This window comes from Onychostoma macrolepis, chromosome 13 (genome assembly GCF_012432095.1).
Source record: "Onychostoma macrolepis isolate SWU-2019 chromosome 13, ASM1243209v1, whole genome shotgun sequence".
Classification (NCBI taxonomy): domain Eukaryota; kingdom Metazoa; phylum Chordata; class Actinopteri; order Cypriniformes; family Cyprinidae; genus Onychostoma; species Onychostoma macrolepis.
The window spans coordinates 3,878,866-3,904,680 of NC_081167.1; the positions used below are offsets into that span (position 1 = coordinate 3,878,866).

A 25,815-nucleotide genomic window follows, 5' to 3' on the forward strand; every position below is an offset into this window, starting at 1 on the left:
TATAATTTCAAGTCAATCAGATCATTGCACACTGAGATATGGCTCTCCATGTGTTCACACTGTCTGGCGGCCATTTTGAAAGCTGTCTAAAAACTTTCACCAAAAGAGGAGCCCCTTACATGTGCATTTTTAGATGTTTAAGCCTTTATTTTGGGTAAGTTTCACCACTTATTGTAAAATTAAGAGATTAATGTTCAGACTTTTGCATATTATAACCTGGAACTTGAATGTGGGAAATAATTACATTAGATCCAAAAGATAGTTTTATCAACATAGATGCTACAGAACAGAGTTAGCTGACTAGCTGTATAAGATTGTGTGCTACGCTAATATATTACTTCACAGGCATTACTGGGTTGTACTTTTACATCCATAATATTATTAAATTGACAGTTTATTGCTGTTCTGTCGTTTTACAGTGCTGTAATTGTTAAAGATTTCATATTATTGTAAAGTGAGCTTAAAGGGTGCACTACTATGAAAATCGCACAGCTTCAGTGTGACATCAATAAGAAAAAGTATAATTTCATATATATTGTTAATAATAGTTGTTCATATTAAAATATCCATGAACTTAATACATGACCTAGATTATTTATTTAGCAAAATCCTGTCATTTTAATAAATATTACATGGTAATACATAATCTTACATAAGCTCAGTGTGCTCTCTTTAAGCTCTTCCACATTGAACGTCTATGTAAATACTTCATAAACAGACTTTAAATATTAACGGATGGTTGTCAGTTTAAGTCAAATTAATCGATTTTCTATGGAATCAGTTGACTCAAATCTGCAGACTGGCTCTGATCTTTGGAAACCAGCATCAACTTCTCCAGACTTTAAATCTGTGGAAAATCAGGGGTGAAAATCGTGTAGTGTATTACAGCCACAAGAGACTATAGACAAGTTGACATCCATTTAAAAAGAGGTTTCATAATGAGGCTAGTTTCTATGTTCATCCCCATGAATTAAATGTTTTATTGGTTTGTTTTATTTGATTTTTGAATGTGTTATTTAGCTGAACATGGACTAGTTTAGATGTTACAATGTGCTTAGAAGACACTTCATTATGAATATATAGCTGATCGACTTGAATGCCTTGTTGCTTCATTTTAGTGTTCTTTTTTTTTTTTTTTTTGTGATTGACTTTGTACCTTCAAAAAATATATATATTTTACAATTATTCTTAAAAAATCTTCCTTAAAATGAACAAGAATTTTTAATAAAACATGATGTGAGCTTAATGGGAACAGGGGTGTGCTTAAAGGGTACAAAAATGTACCCATTAAGCACAGTCAGACTTTTTTAATTTAATGATGTATATCTTAATTGAAATGCTTCAATTAATAATTAAAATGCTATTTTAAAATAAAATATTCTTGTGTGAGAGATTAATATTTTATTTTAACATAACTTTTTGTACCGAAACCAATATCTTGGTGCACTAAAAATGTCTCAATGTAGATTTTGGTGAGCTTAATAGGTACGTTTACCCTAGCTGTTTATTAAACAATTAAACATACAGCAAGGAACACGGAAGTAGTAACATGGAAACAGAAGCAAGGACTCAATAAATTACAATATAATTGCGCAATAGAGTATTTGCCATAGAGGTTTGCTAGGTTTGTTAGGCTCTTCCCTTGATTTTTACTTGGTGCTAAAGTCAGCTCCTCTCTCATTTCAACAGAACTTCTTGTTGGTGTTACACACATAATTCTTCTAGATGTTTCAGAACTGTTTGGAACAGCGGCAGCCATTGTAACAGGAGAATGCAGAATGTCTTCTGCGGATAACTATGTGCCCCCTAAGCCTTATTTAAATACCAAATTGTGAATGTAGGTAGGACCCCATAGGTGTGAAACAAATGAGGATGTGACACCTTCAATAGTCATAAAACATCAGATGCTTTGACATGTTATCTCTTAAAATTACCTCAATTATTTTTGTTTACTCCTTCAGTTCCTCTAAAAGGACCTCTAATAGAATTTTCAATTTAATAATGGACAAATCAGCCGAGAACTCGCATTCACATCTCTTGTAAAATGTTAATGTGTTAATTGTATTATTATTTTAAAAGGAGTTTTAAATGATTCTGAGTGTTACATGGATATTTCAAGGTAAAATATTTTCAAAGATCCTTGTGCTGCATTCTTTATTCACACACATTACCCACACTTTTTTTTTTTTTTTGTTAAATACTTTAAATTAAATTAAGCAAATTCAAAATACTGAAAAACAAACATGGAAAACAAACACTCACACACAAAACTTTTACAATCACACATGACAATACAATACGATGAAAGCGTGGTTCAGAACAGCACAAACAAATCATAGATGGATAAAAACAACCATTTTCATACTGCTACAACTAAGGCTCAATTTTTTGTTTGGTCTGGTTTCAGAGTTGGCCTACTACAGTGAAAAACTTTGTGATTTATAAAGTACGTGTCTTCACAATGGAGTAATGAGGGGTTAAACATGTGGAATAGTAACAAACAATATTCAACATAAACTAGATTCCAAAACTCTAATGTAACTGTGAGCTTGTTTCACATTCTGTAGATTATTTCAGTAATGAAATCTCAGTTCACTTGCATTTTCTGGCTAACAGCTGAAATGTGGACTGATGCTAAACCTATTTTTCAGTCCTTTAGGTTTGGTAAAATATATGTTATAAAATTCAAAACGATATACTGTGTCAAACGTTCTTAAAAATATAAACATCAGGCATGACAACTTTGTAAACACTTAACAACTAATATTTAAGCTAAATACATGTTTAGATATTTATAAAAAATATTTCAGGGGACTGTGCTGTTGAAGACAGTAACTTCATGCCACATTGTTTTAATAAAAGTAGATCAATTATGAAGACATTCATATATCAAGACAACACACAGTTGAAGTTGTGCATGTTTCCCGGATCAAACCTTTCGGTCAGATGAATACCTAAAACATGTGTCTGTGTGTTGGTGCAGACCATCTAAAATGAGCTAAAACATGTCCCTTTCATGTCCCTTTTTACTGGAGTGATGTTTAGAGACACAGACAAAGGAAATAGTGTCTGTGGCATCCTTGACTTTTAATGTCTAACTTTAAGTGTAACAGATGGGTTTGTATTAAGTGTTACAGTCATAACATAAAATGGCAAGACTCATTTTCAAGTTGAGGTAGGGGCTATTATGTGTCTTTGTGACACAGGTAGACAGGATTATAGACAGGTTGGAAAAGACAACCAAAAGGATATCACACTTTTAGTTTTAAACACTCATCTAGAAGGACTATTCTTTTATTTTTATGCTGTAGTTGTTCATCGATTCCTATGAACATGCACTGCATGTCTGACCACAATCAGAAAGAACTCATGACCTGAAAACTATGCAAAAACAAAATGCAAACAGAATCTCTAGTGGAAAAATATTATTTACAAACCACAAATTCACAATAGAGCAGAAGAGAGGATTTCTGTCTTATGTGCTCATTATAGCTAAAATTCTCTTTTGCCAAATGCCGTACACACTTTTGCATTTCGTAATTAGTCAACCTGTTTTGCACAAAGATAATTCCTATGTAAGGATTATGTTTTAATTTTTTCTATAACCTTTACAAAGGTGTGGAACAAATGTGTTTGCATTACATCTAACAAATATGACAGAAGTGGATTAACACTGTCCTAACCCTCCACCTAACATACACACATTGTAGATGCTTACGTACACCAGATGTAATGTCATTGTGTTGAAAAATATTCTGTGGACAAACACCTCAGGGAAAATAATTTGAAATGGAGGTTTTTCAAAATAATAAAAAGTTCAATCAAATGTTTAATAAAGTTAAATGTTAAGAGGTATGTACTCATCATGCTCTCTTCCCCATGCGAGATTTAGCATGAATTTACGGAGGAGTCTTAAAACAAATGCAGCCAAACAAACGAAATGTGAATGGTCTCATCTGCTATCTGAACAAAATGACTAAAACTAGTGGAGTAATAAAAATAGCATTTACAAATCCGCATTTTAGATTTCTGAATTCTCTATGCATTATAAACTTGTATTTTCTTGCTATACTCTCTTTCTTAGTGATTTGGTCTCTTGAATGTACAAAAGGTTATAGATTAAATTTATCTATACTCTTTACAAGAGCATGGAAACTTTAACATGCTCAAACTTAAATGAATGTGCAGCTTTCAGTGCAATAGTTTGATTTGTTTAGGTTGTAATCATTTTAAGGGTAAAACAGCAAGACTTAATTTTCGTGTTGATGCTTCATGTGATCGCACTTCGTGAAGTTGCACTAAAAGAAATATCTCAAAGAGAAAGACTGTTACTAAATTTCTTAATTTTCATTGATTCCTATTATGATGACAGCTCATAAAGAAGAGTCTTCACCTAAAAACATACACAGTCCAACAAACAACTGTGAACGGCCATCCGAAATCTTGATAATATGACTAAATCTAGGGGTATATGAAAAATGTCTGTCAAAAAATATTGTGATTTTTAGATGAAAAGATCTGTCGGCATGCAAAAATACTCACAAATGTTTTGGCACAGCTATTTACACATAGTATGAGAACTGTATACTGTGTCACTTGCCATATAATTTAATATATAATATTAGGGTCAAAAGAAAATGATGATAATAGTTGAAACATCCTTAGCTTGTACATCTCTTTCATGTTGAAAATCCCAGATTCTGGTGCTTTTAATCTTTTAGTAAATCATTTAAAATGACATGATACCTACAAATAGTCTACTTGGTTGGCATGAAGCTTCATCTGGATCCCCAAAGCAAAGTTTTGTGTTCTAGGTATAAAAATTTACACCAATAAAGGTTTCATAAACATTAGAAAACATGTAATCCTTGTGATTGTTAAACACCTCAGGTAAATAATTTGAAACGTAGATCTGTCAAATGAGAAATGTTCATATACATTTAAAAAGTTTTCTGTAGTAAAAAAAATTGTGTTTGTCACAAACACATCCAAAGAGTTTTCTGCTCATGGGAGAAAAAACATTTGGGGGCATTAATGATCTGAAAAAAACAATGCTGGTCATCAGGCTATTTGAAGGAAATTACAGAATAAAACAAGTTTATGCCTGGACACATGAAGCATGGATGGATTAGATAGTTGCTGACTTAATTGGATAATTGCTTGCCATTTTGATCTATTGAGCAGCCATTGATGATAACAGGGACAGAGATCGCTGATCGCTGTAAACGCATGGTAAAACAAATGGCCAGATCACATCCTGATCACAAAATGGCCACTGCCATAAACAGGAACAGGAGGTCAGAGGTGTCAATTTGACACCTGGGGGTCATAAATCATAGGGAACAGGACAGGAAGTCCCCCATATATTCTTCTTGCATTCATTGATTTTATATTTTCATAAAATTTTGTTCTGGGAAGCAAAATGTCTTGCAGGTCAAGGGGGTGGAATAATTTTGATTGAAACTGTATACATTTTTTGTCTGCACTGTGAGTCAGGGCTGACTTGCTGATCTCCAACCAGGATTTCGATACCACCTTTGCGCAAAAAGAGTTAGCATCAAAATAGACAGTATCACTGACTGATAACAGATCATTTGTTTTTATCATTTAAACTCTTTAAATAATAATTTAATAAAAAACTCTTTAAATAATTATGATTTAATGCTCATGCATCTTAGCTCCTTTTTTGTAAAATTATTATTATGAAACATATGGATTTATTCTTCTATTGCACTATAAATTTGTGTCATTGCAAATGCTAATAAAATGTCTTAAATTATTATGTAATACTATAATGTGTTATGCCTATGATTAATGGGTAACACTTTACAATAAGGTTCATTAGTTAACGACATTAGTAAACATGAACTAAGAATGAACAATACTTCCACAGCATTTATTAATCTTAGTTAATGTTAATTTCAGCATTTACTAATGCATTATTAAAATCACAAGTTGCATTTGTTAACGTTAGTTAATGCACTGTGAACTAACATGAATAAACAATGAACAACTGTATTTTCATTAACTAACATTAACAAAGATTAATAAATAGTGTAATAAATGCATTGTTCATGTTAGTTAATACATTAACTAATGTTAACAAATGACACCTTATTGTAAAGTGTTACCGATTAATGTTTTTGTGATCAAGTACTTATGCATACCTGTATATAGTTGCCTAATTCATAAGATTAAATTAAACTTGATCAAACAAAATTTATTAAAAAGAAACTAAATCCACAAAATAATCCGATGATGGGAACATTTTTCCTGGCTACAAAAAAATAGAACTTTCTACCACAACCATTAATAACCCTCTTTAACCACAAATTCTGATTTGCTGCTCAAAATACATTTATTATTATGTTGAAAACAGCCAAGTATAATTTTTTTTCAGGTTTCTCTGATGAATAGAAAGTTCAGAAGAACAGCATTTATCTGAAATAGAAATCTTTTGTAACATTATAAATGTCTTTATCATCATTTTTGATCAATTTAAAGCATCCTTGCTAAATAAAAGTATTAATTTCCATAATTTCTTTTCCAAAAAACAAAACAAAAAAATTATACTGTATATATATATCTTTGGATCTTTCTATTCATCAAAGAATCCATTAATAATAATAAATATTTCTTGAGCAGCAAATCAGAATATTTGAATGATTTCTGAACGATCATGTGACACTGAAGACTGGAGTAATGATGCTGAAAATTCATCTTTGATTACAGGAATAAATTACATTAAAATATATTCAAATAGAAAGCAGTTATTTTAAATAGTAAAAATATTTCACAATATTACTGCTTTTGCTGTATTTTGGATAAAATAAATGCAGGCTTGGTGAGCAGAAGAGAATTCTTTAAAAAAAAACATTAAAAATCTTACTGTTCAATAACTTTTGACTGGTAGTGTAGATATGCATCATTGCATATATAGTTGTTTTGGATAATAAAAAAAGTCAGGTCTGACAATATCGTGTCTTTTCGAATTTAAATCTAGATTTATTCGCATTGGCCCGTGGAAACTTCTATGAACACACTTGACATGACTTGGCCAAAAAAATCGCGGTGGACGAATTTACGTTTTATTAAAAAGTGTTTGCGTATTCTGCACTAATGTCGCGCGCACACAGGATAGATGCCTGCCTCCGTTGCGAGTCCCTATCAAGCACTTTACCGATTCAACTGCTCTCCTCTCCTCCTCCTCCTGGCTCTTTACGCAGCATCACTCACCGCAGAGCAAGCCTGTTCTTGATAAAGCTGCTGTGAAAACGTGGGAAAAGCCGACGAGGAAGAAGTTGGGGTGAATCGTTCTTTATATAGGCGGAGCAAAACACTTCATGGCTCCATCTATAGCGCATTGTGATTGGGCGGTTTACGCTGTCAATACAGGAGACAAACCAATGGGCCACTGGCTGCTCATAATCCCTGCGTGATGGTCTTTGGCAAAAAAATAAAAAAATCTGTCGGCCCCTTCAGTGCATCGGCCCACCGGGAAAATACCCGGTATGCCCGATTACCAGTCCAGCCCTGATTAAAAGTATTTAGGAGTCTAGCTTCGATATTTGACCAATATTTGTGAAACAGTTATTTTCTCATTTCTGTCTGGAGTGCAAAATCAGTATGCAAAACCAATTGGTGACTACTGATATTTCAGATAGAATAATGATATTTAATAGTCAAATTTATTCAATTCATTCATGATTGTGTTATATACATATATACACTAGGGATGTGCATCTCCATAACTGAGGCCGATGTGATACGCACCTCGATACATAGCCAATGATACAATACATTAAAGATACTGTGCTGTAATGGGGTCACTATCAGCGATGCTAGTCACCCCATTACGATGCAGTGCAATCCGATTTTGATTTGATTCAACAATGCGACTCGATGCAATGGGGGAAAAGAATATGCTATGCAATTCAATATGGTACAGATAGTTTGCTTTTATTTCTTTGATTCAGACAGACAGCAAATCACAAACTTAAGTGCTTTCTGACTGCTAACGCTTTTTGTATGCTAAATAAAGAATGACATCTTGCGGCTGCAGTGAAGGGAAGATTTTCCATGAATTTTAACAACTAAAAATATTGTCTGCTCTTTATCTATCCCATCTAACCAATTCTCTGATTTAAAAAAATAAAAAATAAAAATCAAGTTTGTGCCTAGTTTACGCCTACAAGAAGACACTGAAAGTTCCTAGAGACACAGCTGGCAGCCTTATTTCGAATCACTCAAATCTCTTCCAATGACTAGTAAATCCTAAAAACATTCGAGTTCTGGCTTGTGCAAAACGTATATGAAACACGAAACTAATACAATTACAATGATTTGTATGCAAAATTCATGCAATTAAAGGCATTTTTATGAGAATAAAGTTATTAGCATACAACAGGTATAGCATTTAGCTTATAAAAAGGTATAAATAATATATTTATGCTTCATGAATGACTAAAATTCACATTAGATCACAACTGGAAGTTATTACAAACACTCAGCAATGCTTTAAAGTGAGTTCTGAGTAAAAGTATTAATCTTATCCACATTTTTCTTTGTCGTAAAAACTTGGTATGGGTCATCAGCACAATGCCCTGAAGGAGCCTGAGAAGTTTTGAGCCAGCGCCACCTAGTGGTAAAATCAAATATTCACATGCTTATAACTTTGGGTGTGGTTGACTTATTTTCACGGGAGTCACCTTTTTAGACTCCTGAATCCTTGCCGAGTACAGCGATACCAAACTTGCCAGGTTTTGCCTTATGGTTTGTGCAGCGATGCGCTTTAGCGCTTAAACAGTTGGCAATATCTTAGAAACAGTTACTCCGATTCACACGAAACCACCATAGGAAATTCGAAAACTTAGCGTGCCGGCTATACGCTAACGCCCAATTGCCAAAATTTTTATAGTAAGTGGTAAAAAAATGCAAACAAAGTCGACAGTCAGTCATTTTTCCCCTTCTCGTATATATAAAAATGTCAATAACTCCAAAACAAAATTTTATATTTTCACCAAATTTGACACATATGTATGGGCACATTCTGAAGACAAATAAAAAATTTGGTGGGATTGTGCCTCTTGGTGGCGCTATAATTGAACAAAACATGAAATTGCCATTGACTACGATAGAGTATTATGATATAAAATACTATATTTTACAAATGCATTGGTGTACAATTGTGAAACTTTGTACCATCGAGACCATGACCTGAAATTATTCAAATAGTTTTGAGACAGTGCCACCTTGTGTTCAAAAGTTATAATGAAATGTCAAATAAATGCTTGCTGTCTGCCATTTTGATTTATGTTGAAAACCTATTTTTTCGAACTCCTCAACCGTTTGTCCGATTTTCACCAAATTTGACATCTTCAAACCATGCTGGCAAAAAGTTGTGGATTCCGTGTCGATAGACAAAACCTTTTTCGTATAGCGCTGCTACAAAATTGAGGCACGATGCCAAACTGACTCTGAGGTTGTATCTCTGCATTGCTTTGGCATATTGACACCTAAATGTTGTGTTTTTATTGTCAACTCACACAGAACACAACACATTGATTTGATAACAGCGCCACCTATTGGTCAAACGTGATAAGCCAATAAATCATATTACTAGAAGTTTATTTATCAATCCTAAAATTGCTTTTAGTACTCATTGTTGCATTTGGTCTGATGCTCCATGCTATGCTTAGCTCCTCATTTTGCCGCTGGAGTGCTTGGCCCCGTAATTGCTGCTTGCAGCTATATTTCTCCTTGTTATTTACCAATAGCGGCTAATGAACGGCAAGTCTCACCCATAGGCTTACTTCCACGTTGAAGAAAAAGGTGGATAAACTGTCATATGTAGTTTGATGCTAATTGTAGCTATATTGGACCCGTTACCTCAGTGTGATTATACGTAATTCTGTATTTTGTCAAAAGAATTTACATTGGGGGCGTCACGTGGCTCTGGCGAAGATGGCTGGTTGATTGATTTGCTCCGATACCCTGTACACAGAAAAACTATAATACCCCTGTAAAGTTAACCAATTCCGATCGAAACTAACAATCTGAGTATGTCCAAACATTCGGCCTCGAAACAGTGTGACATTTTTACCAGAGCTCGTAGAACAAGCACGGAAAAACAGAAATCTCAGGCCGAAGCTGACCTGGCTGTCATGGCGGATACGTCGGACGTGTTAGCTGAATTAAAAACACTGAGAACGGAGTTTGGAACTAAATTGGACGGTATTGATAAACGATTAAGTGAAGTATCATCGTCCGTGAAGACATTAGAGAACAGCCTGACTGAAATAAAAAATGCGGTAAATGCGGAAGACCGCATTGTGGCGGCGGAAAGCCGACTGGACACGGCTGACTCTTTCATCATTTCAGCATCTAAACGCCTGAATCTTCTGGAGGCAAAGGTGGAAGATTTAGAAAACCGCAGCAGGAGGAAGAATCTCCGACTGTTCGGCCTTCGCGAGGGTGCAGAAGGCTCAAAACCGCTCATGGACTTTATCAAAGACATGCTGCCTCGGTGGACGGACACGACACCTGACACATCGTTCTCTCTGGAGCGGGTTCACAGAACACTAGCTCCACCTAAACCTAATCAACACAGACCTGTTCTCATCAGTTTTCTTAAGTTCCAGGAAAAGGAACTGGTGTTTCGCTCAACAAGACGCAGAGAAATCACCTACGATGGGAACAGGCTGTATTTCTCCGAGGATTTCTCAGCTGAAACTATGCGACAACGCCGGGAGTTTAACAACGTCAGAAAACTGTTCGTTGATAAAGGGATGTATCTTGGATTTCTTGTCCAACCCTGCAAACTGCGAATTTTGCATGACAAAAAGATCTACCTGTTCTCATCTCCTAAAGAAGCAGAGGAGTTTTATCGCAGCATTGGCTAAAATGTCCATGTGAGTAACTGTATATGGATTGGATTAATATGATGAACAAGGTACTTGGGGTATAAATATTGACCTTGCCAAGACTCACAAACACTGAAAAATACAAATTGATGTTTTTGTTATTTTTTTCTGTTTTGAAACACACTTAACTTGTAATTTTGATTTATGAGGACATAACTTACATTTGTTAAATTAATATATTATTTTAATGTCTTAGCACAGTTAGTTTTTGAAATGGCAAGGTTTTTTTTATTTATTTCTTCTCTGTAAATGTGTGTGCTGGGGATTTGAGCGCGGTCTCACTGGTTACAAAAACTTAAGAGAGATTGGGTGGGCCAAGTATTTTTTTCAAGTTACACAACTCAAAAAAGAGGAACAGCTATACTTATACATAAAAAAATCCCTTTTTTATTTAGAGAACAACAAAGTGATACAGAAGGAAGATTTATTTTAATTAAAGGCACTCTGTATGGTCAAGAAATTACTTTAATGAACATCTATGCTCCCAATACAGATACTCCAAAATTTATGAGCAATATTGTTACTTTATTTAATCAATATTGTACTTCTTTGGGACTCTTAGCAGGGGATTTTAATTGTTGCTTTGATGCAAATTTAGATAGGTCTACATTTTCAATGTGTAATCATAACTCATCTAAAGCCCTAAAACTGGCCTCTAGTGAAGTAGGCCTAGTTGATATATGGAGAGAATTAAATCCTGGAAACAGAGATTATACATTTTACTCAAGACATAATGCATATTCACGCACAGATATGTTTCTTTTGCCTCAAGAGTATATTCCTTTTGTAAATGTATGTACTATCGGATCAATACTTATATCAGACCATGCACCAGTCTATCTTAATCTTTTTATAGGCCAAAGCTTACCTCAACATAAACACTGGAGGTTTAATTCTTCATTACTTGATAATAATGATGCATGTAACAATATTAAATAATGGTTTAAATATTATATTACTGATAACGCTGCATCTGATGTAACACCAGCTATTATGTGGGATGCTGCTAAAGCAGTTATCAGAGGGAACCTAATATCCTATACCTCTGCAAAAAAAAAAGGGCAACAAAGGCACGCATGATGGGGCTAATGTCAGAACTCTCAAAATTTGAACGACTTCATAAACAGCACCCTTCAGAAGACCATTTAAAAAATTTATATGATATTAGAAACCAATTAAATATTATCCAGACTGAACAAACTAAGAAATTATTATCTTTTACGAAGCAAAAGTATTTTGAGTTTGGGAATAAACCTAGTAGATTATTAGGCTCACCAGCTGAAGAAGGAACGTGCAGAACATACAATTAAAGCAGTTAGTAACTCTAATGGTCAATTCTTATGATACAAAATGAATAAATCAAGCCTTCGCTGAATTTTATAATAAGCTTTATCACTCTGAGAATCCCTCTGATCTAAATATACAAAAAATGTTTGGATTCCATATCTTTACCATCACTGGCAGAGGGGGAAAGGGCATTTTTGGATGTATTACCCACTTCAGCAGAAGTACAAGAAACTATCAGCTCCTTGGCTTCAGGGAAAACCCCTGGATTAGACGGATTCCCTTCCGAATTTTATAAGGCATTTTGGCCTCAAATCGAACCCCTCTTTATGCCAATGGTAAATGATTTCTTTGAGAACGGGAATCTCCCTGAAACAACGAAGACTGCCATTATAACTCTAATTCATAAAAAGGATAAAGATGCAACAGAATGCATGTCATATCGCCCAATTTCTTTACTTCCAGTTGATCTCAAAATTATATCTAAACTTCTTGCCAGCAGGCTGGAAAAAATTCTCCCTTACTTAATTCACTCAGATCAGACGGGTTTCGTAAAAGCTAGATATGGTTCAGATAATATTCGTAGGCTCTTAAATATAATTAATCACTCAAAATTGAACAATGTACAAACATTAATAGTATCCCTCGACGCCGAGAAGGCATTTGATAGAATCGAGTGGAAATTTTTATTTGCGGCACTAAACAAAATTCAATTTGAGTGATAAATTTATATCGCTGATCAAAAACTTATACAGTAATCCCTTAGCAAAAATCTGTACTAATAATTTTATGTCCGAAGCAATAGTATTAAGAAGAGGATGTCGACAGGGTTGTCCTCTTTCCCCTTTACTATTTAACCTAGCAATTGAACCCCTCGCCGAAGTTATACGGAGTAGGGATAATGTTTCAGGGGTATGTATTGCAAATACTGTTCATAAGATATCACTGTATGCAGATGATATATTATTATATTTAACTAAACCTGACCAATCTATCCCTGCAACACTTAGTATTATTAATGAATTTGGCAATATATCAGGTTATAAAATTAACTTTACCAAATCTAATGCCTGCTGCTTATCCTCTCCAATTACTGAAAATCTCTATAATATATCACCCTTTACTTGGAGTCAGACATGTTTTAAATATCTGGGCGTGGTGATATCTCCTAACCTTGAGGATCTGTTCAGCCATAACTATCTTCCATTAAATAAAAAAATAAAGGATGATTTAGAATATTGGTCTTTATTGCCCATATCTCTCCTGGGAAGAATCAATGTGGTTAAAATGAATGTATTGCCACGCTATAATTATCTTTTTCAATCTCTACCATGCTATTTAAATAAATCATTTTTCAAAACCATAAATAGGCAAATTAGCACCTTTATTTGGAACAACCCTCCACCAAGGATTGCTTTTAAAACTTTATGCAAATCAAAGGAAAATGGGGGCCTAGGACTCCCAGATTTTCAGTTATACTATTGGGCAGCACAAACAAAAAATATTATAAATTGGGTACACCCTCGAGAAAATGCAAGGTGGACTGATATTGAGAAACAAGCCATTTACCCAGTATCATTAACCTCACTACCATATATTAATAACATAAAACAGGTAAATAACTGTGTAAAGACATTTGTGATTTATAACACAATGAAAACCTGGCAGGAAATAAAAAAACTTTGCAGCATGCATTCAAAAATCTCTATTTTGTCACCTTTGTCTTATAATCCTGATTTACCATCCTCTATGGGAAGGACATTATTTACTAAGTGGAAAGATCAAGGTATTGTCTCTTTTAAGCAAGTTCTTAAAGAGGGCACCCTTAAATCTTTTTCTCAATTAAGAAGTGAATTTGATATTGACAATAAAGATTTCTATAAGTACTTACAACTTAGACATTTGATAAACAATCTTCTTGCAAAGGGTCATATCTCACTGGAACTATCTAAATTAGAAATCATTCTAGAGAACACATCAATATTGAAAGGGAAAATATCTGAGATATATGCAGTCTTAAGAGACCAAGCTGAATCATCTTTAACTTCATTAAAAAGCGTATGGCAAAAAGATCTTGGTTGTAACTTTGATGATGAACAGTGGGATGTGGTATTCAGGTGCGTCTTTTTCTCATTCTCTAGTAACAAAATAATAGAACAAAATTATAAAATTTATACAAAGAATATACTTGACCCCAGTTCGCCTTAGTAAGATATATCCTGGTGCATCTCCTTTGTGTAACAGATGTAAGACACATAAGGGCACCATTATGCACATTTTTTGGAACTGCGGAAAACTAAAGGAGTTTTGGGATAGTGTACATGAATTCTCTGTTACTGTCTTAGGGAAGAAATATCACAAGACTCCTTTAATATATCTTTTTGGGGTGGATTTAAATGAGATTTCAGACCGTTTATTCATTAAAAGGGTAGGTTTGATTTCTTATGTATCCAAGAAATGTATTCTATTAAACTGGAAAAAGGAACACCCTCCAACATTTGAACTATTTAAAAATATCATAAACGACACACTGCATATGGAATATTTAACAGTTTAAAAAACAAAACCAACATTTTCTTAGAGACCTGGAACATTTTTTTTTTTTGAATCTATGAACCCTTTGACTCGTGCTTATACAACTTAACATCCATTGTTATCACACTGACCATTCATGTGCTGTCATTTTATTTCAGTTTTAATTTGCTAACACAAATTGGAATTGATGTATGTTTATATTTGTATACTCTGATGCTGTTTTTTTTTTTTTTTTGGTTGGTTGTTTTGTAAATCAATAAATAAATAATAAAAAAAAATTTAAAAAAAAGAATTTACATTAGGTCCTAAGAAAATGGTTTGCTTTAATAAATGGGTAAATGTATAAACCAAACAATTTTGGTGGACAAGCAATGTAATCAAATATGGTAAATAGCACATATTTCTATTTGCCGACAACCTATCAAAATAAAAGCTGATGTTTAAGCATTGGAAAAAGAAATTTAGACGCAAGTATTAGCACTGTAATTTTACTCATTCGTTTTATTTTACAGTATTATAATACATGTCTTGCTTTGTTTTTTTTGTAATCAAATTAAAGTAATAATAATAATAATAATAATAATAATAAATATAGCTGCAAGCAGCAATTACGGGGCCAAGCACTACAGAAGCAAGCATCAGACCAACTGCAGAAATGAGTAATTGAAGCCATTTTAGGATGATTTTAGTCCAAATGGCTGAAAAATCAAATACAACCTCAAGCAATATGATTTACTGGCTTTTCACATTTGACCAATACGTGGCGCTGTTATCAAATTGATGTGGTGTGTTCTGTGTGAGTTGACAATGGCACACGCAAATTTTGGTGACAATATGCCAAAGCATTTCAGAGATACAGAGTGAAGGGTCATTTTGGCATCGTTGCTGTGGTATGCGAAAACGGTTTTATGTTTCAACACAAAATCCGTAACTTTTTGTCAGCATGGTCTGAAGATGATATGATTTGATTTTGGAGAAAATCGGACCAACGGTCTAGGAGGAGTTACAAAAAGTAGGTTTTTAAAGAAAATCACAATGGCGGTCAGGAGGTTTGGCTGACTATGGCAACATTGGTATCACTGTTCTCAGCATGACCCAAGGAATCTAATAATACCAGTCCCATTACAATAGGTAAAATGCACAGAACGCTATAAGAATTTATTTGAAATTTCATTATAACTTTTGACCACAAGGTGGCACTGTCTCAAACCTTTTTGACTACTTTCAGATCATGGTCTCAATGGTACATACAAAGTTTCGTAATGGTACACCAATGCCTTCGTAAAATATAGCATTTTACATCATAATATTCTATTGTAGTCAAAGGCAATTTCATGTTTTGATCAATTATAGTGCCACCAAGAGGCACAATCCCACAAAATCTTTTGTGTGTCCTTAGAGTGTGCCCATACATATGAGTGTCAAATTTGGTGAAAATCTCACTTTATTTTGGAGTTATAGACATTTTTATATTTGAGAAGAGAAAAAAATAATGACTGCTGACTTTGTTTGCATTTTTGTACCACTTACTATCAAAATTTTGGCAATTGGGCATTAGCGTATAGTCGGCACGCTAAGCTCCCGAATTTCCTCCGGTGGTTTCGTGTCGATCGGAGTAAAGGTTTCTAAGATATTGCCAACTGTTTTTTAAGCACTAAAGTGCAACGCTGCACAAACCATAAGGCAAAGGCATACCCGCGAAAATGCTTGGTTTTAAGGGGTATCTACCACTTCCCCTTAGCCCTACCCCTCGATCAAAACGAGAATTGGGATAGCCCTTACTCTCACGTGAACGCGCAAAACTAAGGGGAAGGGGTAAGTCAGAGAAATGGGATTCACCCTTAGAGTTCGTATCTGACTAACTGGGGCCCAGGTCAGGAAGCAGACAGACTGGCTAAACCGACTGTCTGCTAGCTGCCTCACATCACAGAAGTCAGTTAATTCTCAGCACATAGAAACTTTTTCACTTAGATATCACACTATAGAGACTGTGTCTGTTCCCCGAACTAGAAAATACAGAAAACATCCAAACAAAAGTAATAGTAACAATTTAATTGATGTTCAACAAATAAAAAAACGATATAATACAGATAAACACATGATAAAGCTTGGCTTATTGAATATTAGATCCCTTTCTTCAAAAGCACTTTGTAAATGATATGTTCACTGACCATAAACTAGATGTGCTTTGTTTGACAGAAACCTGGCTAAAACAAGATGATTACATTACTTTAAACGAGTCTACACCCCAAGATTACTGTTACAAACATGAACCGCATCCAAAAGGTAAAGGGGGAGGTGTTGCTACAATTTATAGCAATATTTTCAGTATCTCTCAGAGGTCGGGTTTCAAGTATAAATCGTTCGAAGTAATGGTGCTTCATATAACATATCCAAAGAAGTATTAATGATAAATCCCCTGTGATGTTTGTACTGGCAACTAGGGTTGGGTACCGAAACCCGGTACCAATATGGCACCATAATGGAGCAGCAGGTAGCCCTCCATTAACTAGCAAAGCTAAATATTCTTAAATTAAAATGCCTAAAGCTAGAATTATCTTGTATTCACGTTTTTAAACCTGTTGTCCAACAAAAGAGAACACTATAACCTTTTTAGTCCACAATACCCGTTAAATGCTTCCTTTTGTGATCTGATGTAGCTTCTTGTTACAGAATGACGCAGAAAATAAGTTCCATAGGCTACTAATACATCGATTGGCAATGGATTATAAATATACTTAATTATTATGAAAATACCAGAGATGGCTTGAATAACACAGATAAACTATACACTGTCGTAATCGAGTGTTTATTGTATTTGTTTTATCATTCAAAACGTTTATATCTTGTTTACTCCGTTACATCCATAGCAATGCATTTGTCCATATTGGGGATTTTCTGGAGCTTCATGAGTTCGCTACTTCTGTGACTGGATATGTGGATTTTTTGTGTGAGGGCGCCCTCTGGCATCCAGTATGAATGAAAAAGACGTGTTTAGTGCTAATGGCCAATTCAATTATTAATTGGTAATTTTTATTTATTTTTTATTATTTTTAAGTATCGATTCAGGCACCAGTACCATTTTAAAAGTATCGATTTGGCACCGGTATCGAAAAAACCCCAAACGATACCCAACCCTACTGGCAACTGTATACAGGCCACCAGGGCACCATACAGACTTTATTAAAGAATTTTCTGATTTTCTATCGGAGTTAGTGCTGACTGCAGATAAAGTCCTAATTGTTGGAGATTTTAATATCCATGTTGATAATGAAAAAGATTTGTTGGGATCAGCATTTATAGACATTCTAAACTCTATTGGTGTTAAACACCACGTGTCAGGACCTACTCATTGTCGAAATCATACTCTAGATTTAATACTGTCACATGGAATTGATGTCAGTGGCATTAAAATTTGGCAGCAGAGCGATGATATCTCAGATAATTATCTAGTCTCCTGTATATTCCATATAGCTAAAGCTGTAAAGTCAACTCCTTGTTACAAATATGGTAGAACCATTATCTCTACCACAAAAGACTGCTTTATAAATAATCTTCCTGACTTATCTCAGTTCCTCAGCATATCCAATAGCTCAGAACAACTTGATGATGTAACAGAAACTATGGACTCTCTCTTTTCTAGCACTTTAGATACGGTTGCTCCTTTACGTTTAAGGAAGATTAAGGATAAGAGTCCAACACCGTGGTATAATGAGCACACTCGCGCCCTAAAGAGAGCAGCCCGGAAAATGGAGCGCAGCTGGAGAAAAACAAAACTAGAGGTATTTCGTTTAGCTTGGCGGGAAAGTACCCTATCCTACAGAAAAACATTAAAAACTGCTAGATATGATTATTTTTCGTCTCTTCTAGAAGAAAACAAACATAACCCTCAGTATTTATTCAATACAGTGACTAAATTAACGAAAAATAAAGCATCAACAGGTGTTGGCATTTCCCAAGAGCATAGCAGTAATGACTTTATGAACTACTTTACTTCCAAGATCGATACTATCAGAGATAAAATTGTATCCTTGCAGCCGTCAGCTACAGTATCGCATCAGACAGCGCACTATAGATCCCCTGAGGAACAATTCCATTCATTCTCTACTGTAGGAGAGGAAGAATTGTATAAACTTGTTAAATCATCTAAACCTGTATGTTAGACCCTATCCCATCTAAACTACTAAAAGAGCTGCTTCCAGAAGTCATAGATCCTCTTTTGGCTATTATTAATTCATCATTGTCTTTAGGATATGTCCCCAAAACCTTCAAATTGGCTGTTATTAAGCCTCTCATTAAAAAACCACAACTTGACCCCAAAGATCTAGTTAATTACAGACCGATCTCAAATCTCCCTTTTCTGTCAAAGATACTAGAAAAGGTAGTATCCTCACAATTATATTCCTTCTTAGAGAAAAATGGTATCTGTGAGGAATTCCAGTCAGGATTTAGACTGTATCATAGTACTGAGATTGCTCTCAGAGTTACAAATGACCTGCTTCTATCATCTGATCGTGGTTGTATCTCTTTATTAGTTCTACTGGATCTTAGCGCTGCGTTCGACACTATTGACCACAACATTCTTTTGAATAGACTAGAAAACTTTGTTGGCATTAGTGGAAGTGCCTTAGCATGGTTCAAATCATACTTACAGTGGGGCAAAAAAGTATTTAGTCAGCCACCAATTGTGCAAGTTCTCCCACTTAAAAAGATGAGAGAGGCCTGTAATTTTCATCATAGGTATACCTCAACTATGAGAGACAAAATGAGAAAAAAAAAAATCCAGAAAATCACATTGTAGGATTTTTAAAGAATTTATTTGCAAATTATGGTGGAAAATAAGTATTTGGTCAATAACAAAATTTCATCTCAATACTTTTTTATATACCCTTTGTTGGCAATGTAGCGTCAGAACGAGTCAGACAAAACTAAGATTCATTCAGAACATCGAAACATGAGGAGCTGAAATTCCAGGAGAACAGGACAACATCGTAAAGATTCCTATCTCCGATTTCTGGAGCAAGCCTAACCAACAAGCCTCTTCCAGAACAGCTTGCAACATTTAAGACAAAAGAACACTTATTGATAAGTCCAACGTAGGAAGGAGATCATCAAATTTGGGGTAAATAGTCAAGATTAATGGTCAAAGAGATGGCCATCACATGTGTTCCACAAGAGAAATCACAAGCTTCTTTAGATTGACTTTTCCCCACACATAGAAGACAAAGGCTGAGACTGAAATTCCTTTGTCCAAAGAACATGTCTTTTGGTCTCCACAGAACTATACAGAGACTTTCTTTTTCATATGCATATAAAATCATCCTAAAAGGACATTTCTAGGCATAACACTATATTATGTATGTAACCACACATTAGACTATCATGTTTTAAGCACATATTATGTGTCTTTTAATAACTATTGAATGACTTTAAGGTTTATTCGTGTTTGGTATGTATGAGCTTGACAATTCTAGCTTGAAACGTTTCTTCCAACTGATTCTTTGTCAAATGTATCATATTCTGGTTATAGAAATCACATCCGAAATTATACTTTGCAAGAGTGTGTAAAATTCAGACCATGTGACTGATAACATGCTGATTTATGATGGAAGGAACAACCCTAGCTAAGATAATAGCCTATCTAATTGGTCAAGACACCAGATGGGATGTGTCCAAAAAGCCGAGTTTAAAACCTCAGGACACCATCAAATCTGCCCTTCTTCCCTTCTCCTCTCTTCTCGCCACTGCGTTTTGACGCTGTTTTAGCGCTCTTTGAGCGTGCTCTGGCCTACAGGCCAGTTGCTACTTAACACCACGATGAGAAGAAAAACCACCTAGTCTCGTTACTCATTTTATTCTTTTACTTTAGTTTCTTTTCTTTCCGTTGAGTCTCGTGTTCAAAAGTTAAGTTTGCCGCAAAGTCCAGCTCCGACTGCACCGCTTCAAACTTCAACCAGCAACGGACTCCAAAACCATCCTCAGCCAACGCCCAACCATTGACTTCCCAAGACATCACTTCAAAGACTACTGAACTTCCAGCCAATCACCAACTCGGAAAACCCCTTTCCTGCAACGACGACGACAGAAAGGAATCCCTGTAACACAAGGCAACGCAAGTAAAACAACTCCAGATCCTAACTGAACTGGTGCATTTAATATAAATTTTAGCCTCATTGAGAAACTCAATGCGAGGGTTAATTAAGTGATTGATGGTTGTTCAGGTCTATGCGATAGCACATATTGCTATAAACTTGGGATTTCACATTCTCATTCTCTAAACTCATCCTTTCTCTCTTTCTGCAACGTGTGAATGCGTGTGTTCATGTTAGATTAGTTTGTCTTAGGTTTATATAAATAAAGTCTTATTTATATTCAAAAGAGAAGTATCTTGTGTTTTGTGCTTACAAGTTAATGTCTTAATCTGCCAATCTTGTTACTGTGCTTATTAATAGTGTTTTCACTATATTTTGGATTTTAATATCCAGTGCAGAGTTGATGTTATACGGCTCGTTCAGTGAATCGCTGCCGACTCAGTGATCAACCGCAAAACAGTGATTCTGTTCAAATTACCTATAAAATCATAAATGATTCCCTTTGAGCTAAATTAAAATTATATTTATGTATCAAACCCTACATAATAATGGTGGAGAATGCGGGCAGATTAATCTAAATTGTAAGCATAAACCAAGTTATTTAATCTTTTCCATTGCTGTGGATGAAAGATGAGACGCTTCTGAGCGAGACTAGGTGTGTGTGTGTGTGACGTCAGCAGCGCGCCTGCTTGAATGAATGAATGAACGCAGAGAAGGCTGTAACCTGAGTCCGTCTCTCCATTGTTCAACTGCAGTAAGTGAACTTAAAGTTATCTGAGATTGTACAATAAGGTTGAAATTGAGCGTGTTCCTCTTTTCTGTAATGCCTTGTTTTATAGCTGAATTGATGTCTTGCGAGTTCCAGGTCATTCAATAGCTATACTCCTGAATCTCAGTTACTGTTAGTAGAACGGAGCGAAACTGCAATAATTAAAAGGAAATAAATCGGTGGATAAAATTAGTTTTGAGCGTGTTCCTCAATTCTATTTGATCAAAGCCTTATTATTCATAGTTTGATTTTCAGTGCGTGTTCCATTGTCAGATCATCTATGCTATAAGCTTGATAAAGTTAAAGTTAACTTTGTGCCAACAGCGAAGCAAACCTGTTGTTTATGTGTCCAGAGAAACTGGCACAGGCTTTTATGATCTGATCCCTGTTTTCCTCGAATGCAGCACGAAGCGGCGATTCGAATAAAGTTTAATCAAACTCTGAGCGAACTGAGTTTAAGCGCCACATCGCAGAACCAACTAAAAGCGGTGTTGTTATTTGTACAGTGTTGAAATGCGCCGACATTTCATGTAACATGCTTAACTGTAATTGCAGTGCAACATTCACGTGCTAGTCCACTAGAGTTTGTTTTGGTTGCCACAGTTACGATCGTGACACGGAAGTCTTAACCTACTTCGAGCAACTCTGAACTGCGCACGCGCAGCACATCGAAGCTATTGTAAACAAACTCCATACTGTTGCTAAGCTAACGAAAGCGGTTGTGTTTACATTGAAGCCTATGCTAAAGCCATTAGCCTCAAAGGTTAGAAGTTAGCATTAGTATCCAGTGGTTGAATACAGTGTGTGTGTGTTTGAAAAGCTAAAGTGGTTTAACCCTTTAAACATCTAAACTAATACACTTGTTGGTCTTTCTCTTTCTTATTTATCTAATTTCTCACTTCTTACCACTTATTTGCATTTTACTAGAGAGGGAAATACTAGTTCACAATTATTAATTGTGTCAAATTCAAATTTGATTAAAACATTAAATTTATTTGGAATCATTCAAATTTCTCTTCAGATCATTTCATATGATCATTACTCCTAGTATTCTCGTTTGGGCCTAATCATTTTAGGTACAAATAAGCCTTGAACTTTGAAAGTTTTAAACTTATTCTACCTAATTGATTTATTACCCATATCAATAGATTCTATTTAGACTTATACTCATTACTTTATTGCGTTTTACCCCTCTTTCTTCCTGTTTTGGTTATAGACTTAGCCACTATTTTTAGTTACTAAAACTAAAGAGTTCATCCTTTATTTAATTTCATTTTTTGCTTATTTTACCCATTTATTACTTTTCAAGTTTACTTTGTCTTACCATTTTCTTTCCTCTGTGTATCCTAGCTTGGGAGCGACAAACCTGAGCCTTAATAGGAGACATTGTTATCCCTCACTACGAGTTCAAATAAATTAGAGACAAATCTCTTTCACCGAAATTTATTTATTTGTTATTAGTTGTGCAGCAACTGAAAATAACGCTCCACTCGTAGTCGGGCATAACAACTTGCTAGTGGACCCGATCCACTTAATCTACTGTCTCCTTCCCTTCTGCTTTCTTTCCTCTTCACTTTTCACATTTGTAGGGACCTGTAAGAACCATCAATCGATTCTAAGTGAATGAAATACACAATCCTGGCAAAAGGCGAATCATCTTTAAGAATTTGATTGTAATCAAACACTCTTTCGTTCTTCCTAGCCTCCCCACATTTGAAAACGCAATCCAAATTTTAACATCTCATCTAACGCTGAGATCAATTTAATAGAGAGAAGTTTTGGGCAACCGTTGCCTCGCAGCCTCCCTGGTGAGCGGTCCAACTGTAAGGTGTATGTTGTCAATCCTGTCAGACTAAGAAAGAGATATCATAATTATTATTATATTCGTTTGTCTAAAACAGAGATTTAATAATATTGTTTGCCTCCTTGATAACATTTAATTGAAAAAAAAAAGAATTTTCCTCATTTGAAAAAAAAGGAATTGATTCTTTAATTGAATTTGTTTTTCACCTTTTCTCTCTTTTCCTCTTCCTCATTAGAAGTGACGAAGTCTTCACATCTCTAGTCTACCTAGATACCCTGAGACCAACACAGTCATCACCACACTACACTAGTGGTTCAAAATCACTGACACAACACTTAGTTGTCCCACCACACATAGGTTTCTACTCCACACAGATCTGTGTCGGTCTCTCTTCTCCCCAGCGTGCTAACATGCCGCAGACTGCAGCCCCTTGCCCAAGGGAAGATGGGAACACTTGGCTGAGAGGCACGACAGACAGCCTCACCCCAAGACCCTTGAACTGTTATTATTTTTAATAATAATCCTAATTCTGAGAAGATTTCTGACACAAGATTCGAGCCAGAACACCAACCACGAGGAGCTAGTCAAAATCACCAGCTCCTAAGCTATGCCTTCACGACCCAGCTGAAGCTCAACGACAAGCACATCACCCATCTTCAAGAGGAGCTGACATGTGCTCAACGCCGCATAGACAAGCTGGAAGTGAAAGTTCAAGATCAACCCAAAGCACCCAACGAGAGGAGCAGGAAACAACGGAACAAGTTAAGGAGCTCCAAGCAGCCCTGACAGCAGCTAAGCTTGACCAACAACATGCAAAAGCTGCCCAGAAAGACCTGGTAAACAGACTCCAGTATTCTGAACAGCTACTAGAAAGCCAAGAATGACATCAGTAACAAGAATGCTGAAATCAGTAGCTTGAAAGACCACCTTGAAAGGTACAAAACTGAAATGGACAATCTGACCCAACAACTAGACGATACCAACCATGAGCTCCATATGGTCAGAAAAGAACTCAAACATGCTTATGAGCAGAAACAAGAGCCAAGGCAAGAGAAACATTTCTCAGCCTCACCACTGCTGAGCAGAGCCGAGTCCTACGTCCAAGAACTGATGCATAGCGAAAGAAGCAAAGGGCCACAACCCAAAACCTCACCTGCCTTCGCCACAGAACTCTTTCCTGTCAACAAAGATAAACCTCCTTCCAAGCAGACCTTGAGCTGCACTTGGGATGACCGTCAAAGACCTCGACAAGCTGTCTAAAAACATCAGCAAGTTCAACCCGAACTCCACAGAGGGCCACACCATCGAGGCTCATCTGCAAGATATCGACTTTTATCTAGAAATGAGACCTCATGTGACTGACAGAGACAGGTTGTACCTCCTTAGAGCAACGTCCAGTCCCGAGTACGAAACTTCCTAGATCGACAGCCCAGTCGAACAAAGTCAGACTACCAGCTACTTTGTGAGGTCCTGATTAAAGAATTTACAGACCCAGAGTCCGAACATGGACTGTTAACTGCCTTGGAAACCAAACAAGGTCGACAAGAGACTCCACAAGCTTACTACAACCGACTCCGACAAGCTTACTTTGGTGCACACAACGAACCTGACCTTGAAGAGGATGTGAACTTCAAAAGCCTCTTCCTAAAAATCTGCACCCTGGAGTCAGTCACCATCTAGGCGTCATGGCCTGTCCACGCTCCATGACCATCCAACAGTTGCGTGACCTAACACAGAAGGCCTACAACAAGCAGAAGATGGCCTCAAAGAAAGGTAACAAAACCTCCACACTCTTGAACTCTGTCACCAAAGACTCTAGCCTTGCACTGGGCGACACCCAGTTGCATCACAATGCCAGAGTTTTCCATCAAGAGCACGGAGAACGTGACCCCTATGTCCACGACAGCTATCAGCCCAACCGCTGGAAAAATCCATGGGACAAGCCACGCTTCTCAAGAAACCCAAAGATCAGACATCCAAAAGTAATCGCCTGACTCATCCAAGAGCAACTCGTGGGTAAGCAACAACGAAACCCACCTCAGCACCACTCAGGCGTGCACAGCGCTGAGTATGCACAAGAACAAGACAGCTTACCATCAGAAGACATGGAACAAGTCATGAGACGACTGAAAGAGTTCCTTCAAGATAAGCTGAACACAGATGACTACAAAATTGAGTCATGCTCGCTGTGACCAGCGACAGAGCGGAAGGCCGGTGATCACATGGTACACCACCATATCAGAGATGACAAGCACCTGTTCAACAACCACCCCGAACGAGCACGTCTCTCACGGCCAACTGTTGATGAAAACTGAGGTACCAGAGAACATCACCTCAGTCACCCATCACTCACTAACAAACTGGTAAATGAACTCCAACTCCAAGAACCACATTCCTGTCTGTGCAACA

At 36.0% G+C, this 25,815-nt stretch overlaps 1 protein-coding gene across 1 annotated transcript in view; it reads right to left on the bottom strand.

Moving 5' to 3' along the window:
- mcph1 (microcephalin 1) overlaps positions 1-25,815 on the bottom strand; it is a 109,800-nt gene that overhangs the window by 32,449 nt on the left and 51,536 nt on the right. The gene's annotated exons all lie outside the window — the stretch shown is intronic.